This window comes from Bidens hawaiensis, unplaced genomic scaffold, assembly GCF_021521415.1.
Source record: "Bidens hawaiensis isolate Kalapana, Puna unplaced genomic scaffold, B.hawaiensis_p1.1 tig00026265_1, whole genome shotgun sequence".
NCBI lineage: Eukaryota > Viridiplantae > Streptophyta > Magnoliopsida > Asterales > Asteraceae > Bidens > Bidens hawaiensis.
Window position 1 is genome coordinate 8105 of NW_027494233.1, and position 4182 is coordinate 12286.

At 34.5% G+C, this 4182-nt stretch overlaps 1 pseudogene; it reads right to left on the bottom strand.

Annotated features, from left to right (window-relative positions):
• Positions 1–846: 846 nt before the first annotated feature.
• LOC143573270 (adenylate isopentenyltransferase 3, chloroplastic pseudogene) lies at positions 847–2185 on the bottom strand (annotated as a pseudogene).
• Between the last annotated feature and the right edge of the window lie 1997 nt (positions 2186–4182).

The following is a 4182-nucleotide window of genomic DNA, read 5'->3' on the forward strand; positions in this document are numbered from 1 at the left end:
AGAAATTACTAAATAGTTTTAACAGTGTATGTGCCTAATTCAGATTTCAGACCATGTAAAGTATTCAGCAAGTTCAACAAATTAGAAAATCAAACGGTTTTTAATGCTTTAAGAAATCAGACATAAATCGGGAAAGCAAATATGGATAAGGATAAAAGTACCAAATCTTAAAATATTGTTTCGAAATCTTAACAGCAGAATATCTTGTTTAACAGTGAAATGTGATACTTGTTTCAAATTTTAACAAAGACAAAATCCGATGAGTTTTGTGAGAATGGAATGAACCGTGTGATTGTACTGAGGGAGAAGAACAAATATGTTAGGTTGATCAAGATGTTTTTTTACCTACGGGGCCCAGTACACCTATAGGCTATAGGTGAAAAAACACAAAGAAGGGGTTGAAAAAACATGTCACGTGTAGAAGTTGTTTATGTGAATGATGGACCAACTAGCGCACAATTGCATTTTCATTTATTAGATTAAGGATAAAGTTAAAACCAATTTTAATTCGTTACAAACTCTATTTGTTAAGGTAAAACACATGCACATGCAGTAAGGGATCGATTAGACTCTTTGAACAAGATAGAAAGAAGCAACCAAACACGCTTTTACGAGAAAAGTTTAAAACATTTTTGTACGGTGTATAAGATAAATTTTCTCTTAATTCATTCAATCAACTTTTTCACCTAAATTAAAGAGAGAACAACTCAACTATTTTATTAAAACCCAACAAAACATGAAACATTATTTAACTAGAAATAACCGAGTCTGAACTTTGAATCTCCTAACTCATGGTTATAACTAATAATTTAATACATTAAACATGTATAAAAATCTATTACGATTTCAAAACCCTTGAATTCGCCACCCCTTTTCATCTCTTAAACGGTAAATTTTTTTCACTTGTCGTTGTGCTCGTTTAAATGTATTGATCTTGACCTCGTTAATGGCTGATTCCAGTAACACTTCGCGAGCGGCTGATGATGAGTTTTCAGCACGAAAGTATGAATCAAACTCCGGGACTCCGATTGCTCGACGGATACCTTTCGTGTAATCAGCATCAGGGTTATACATGCTTCTGACTTCTTCCACCATGCCCGCAGCGATCATGCGGTCAACGCGGTCGTATAATACTTCTTTTAGCACCGGCAATTTAACGTCAAGCCAGATAAAACAAGCTTCGTAGCTGTTAATAATTTGGTAAACAATAACATGATCAGAAGTTAGAAGGAATTTTTTATGCTAAATATTGACTAAGATTTTACATCAATGATATATCAGCCCCACAACCCTTAACTTTAATGTAAAATGTAAAATGTAAAATGTAAAATGTAAAATTTAGTTTCACCCAAACCTTATACTTGGCAACCAACCACTTTGATTTTGAATACTAATAGACCATTATTATAACTGAACCGTTTTGACTTTTGACCTGACTTTATTTGAGCCAACCCATCAAGAGAGTAACACAAACGGTGTAAAATAATATTAACATTACAGTTTGAATCAGATACAAATTAAATTACCGTGTTAACTGTGTGAATCAAGTAGTGTATTACACTACGGTATAATTACATAATTACACTACTTGATTCGCACGATAATTTAATTTGTACGTTAACTTTCCCCTTGAAATAATGGTCTGTACTTTCTCTAAGTACAGCCTAATCAAGTAGTGTTAATTTGTACGTTAATTAATCAACTGTGTGAATTAAGGTGTATTACTTTATGTGTTCAAGCTTCGGGATAAGGTTGGGTGTTAATTTGTGAAGATTCAAAGGTTAATTGCTTCAAGAATTCAAGATTTGGTGTTTAAAAGTGTTAAATTATGGATGTTAATTATATCCATAAAGGGTCAAAGTGAGATGACATCTTTAAAAAGGGAGATCTTGAAAAGGGTGACAGAAAGTACAATCTGTACTAAGTACAGCCTAATCGAATCGAATCAAACTATTCGAGTCGAATCAGCCTAATCGAATTGAATCAAAAGTTGTCTTATCGAATTGATGTTAATCTAATCGAATCCCAAAAGCAATCGAATCTAATTCAAGATATCTAATCGAAATCATTTCTAATAGAATCGAATCACCATTCGATTAGATTAGATCATTCGATTAGAAAACATTCTCATTCGATTAGATTCAAACCATTCGATTAGATCACATTTCATTTGATTACTCTCCATTCGATTACTTTCTACTTGGATTTTAAACAGAACCTGTTTGTGTTTGTGTTTGTGTTTGATCTTGAGTTTGTTAAGCAATGGCTAATGCAAGTGAAGAAGTTAGAAATGAAGCTATAAGAAGTTATTTGATTTTTAAGAACGAGGCCAGAACTACAACTAAGCCTCCAAATCTACTGAATTGGGACAATGACTTTGAAGAGTTCAAATGGCGTTTTAAGAACTACATTAGAATTTTTTTATTATAATCTTCTTAGACCAATGGAGCATGGTCCACACATTCCCATGACTACTACTGCTGATGGCCAAGTTCCTAAGCCCGTGACTGCTTATGATGATAATGATAGAAAGATGTTTAGTGATGATCACAAAGCTTTTGGTGTTCTTAGTGTTTGCCTCTCATGTGAAATTGCTCAAATCATGAGAGATTGCACCACTGCCAAGGGTCTTTGGGATGCATTGGTTAGCAAGTTTGAGGGAAATAATGAAATGAGGAATAGCAAAAAAGGTATGTTGAAGGGTGAGCTCAACACGTTCAATCATGTGCAAGGAGAATTGGTCACTAGCCTCATTCATAGATTTGAAACATTGATTATTAAGATCAAGAGTGCTGGAATTGAGTATGACCAGATAGAAATCAGTGAGAAGATTCTTAACCCCCTTCCATGTGCCGGGAACAGCAGTGTAATCACAATCAAGAAAACAACCAACCTTCACATTACTACCCTTGTTGATTTGACATCAATTATCAAGTCATTTGAGATAGATGACAAACTTAGGATGGGCAATCATATCAGTTCTCTCAATCAAGCTAGGATATCTACTGAATCAGGAATAATGTAACATTCGTCATTTTTGGTTTAACTTGTATTTGTATCAAAAACGTCTTTTGGACCCGTTGTTATTAATATAATGTTGGGTTTTATGTTCGTTTATGTTACACAAATGTCGTATCAAGAAAACATCTTTTTCGGTGCGTTAAAACACCTTTTTATGACTAAAAATGACTTAAAACAACTTAAGGGACTAAATTTGTCAAATAACCAAAGCTGGAACGACCCCCCCACCCCCACCCCAGGGGCGCCGCGCCGCGCTAACACCTCCTCCATAGTGGCCGTGCGATACCTAGCCTCATCTGCAGACCAGCTCGCTTATTTTTGTTACTTTGTGCATTGTTTGACCTTTTAAACATAACCAAATGAATGTAAACCATAAAAGTAACCTTATGACTAACCCATCACTCTTTCCCTATTTAAAAAAGGCCAATACTCCCATTTTGGTTGCTCTTTCTTCTCCAAACTCTCGTCAATCTAAGATCCAAGTGTTCATCTACAACCTCTTGTTAGTTTGACTACTCAAGGTCAAACTAATCTTAACCTTGTTTTTAACTAATTCTTGTTACTTAAAGCTTGATATTATAACTTTTTTAAAACATACTCCCCTTGTTTCCTTGGCTTTTCCTTTTCCGCCCATGTCGGTTTAGGTGTATTGCTAGGCAAGACTCCATGGAGGACTATTATAGTCCTTGATAAACACCTTTAATTTATGCTTTAATTGATGCAAGCTTACTAATGTTGTTTAGTTTCTAATTACTTTACTTTCCAAATCATTTTAATGAGTTCTATGGTATTTGGTATGTGGCCACCATTCTCGGTTTCATCCTGAATCAAGAGCTTAATCAAAACCGAACTTTTGTTTAAATACTTTATTGTTAACATATTGTATGTAAGACTTGAACATTATTATTCTAAGTTTGTTATAATAAGTTCTATGTTATTGGTTATGTGGCAACCATCCTCGGTCTTATTCCAAGTCAACGAAACCACAGTGTCTGGCTTGTTTTAACAGTCATTTACAACCTTCCACCTTGGATGTGTATGAAAAGAAAGTTCATCATGCTTTCCTTATTAATATCTGGAGTGCCAAATAACAATATTGATGTGTTTTTACAGCCTTTAATTGACGATCTAGCATCTTTATTTGAGGTCGGGGAGCCAACA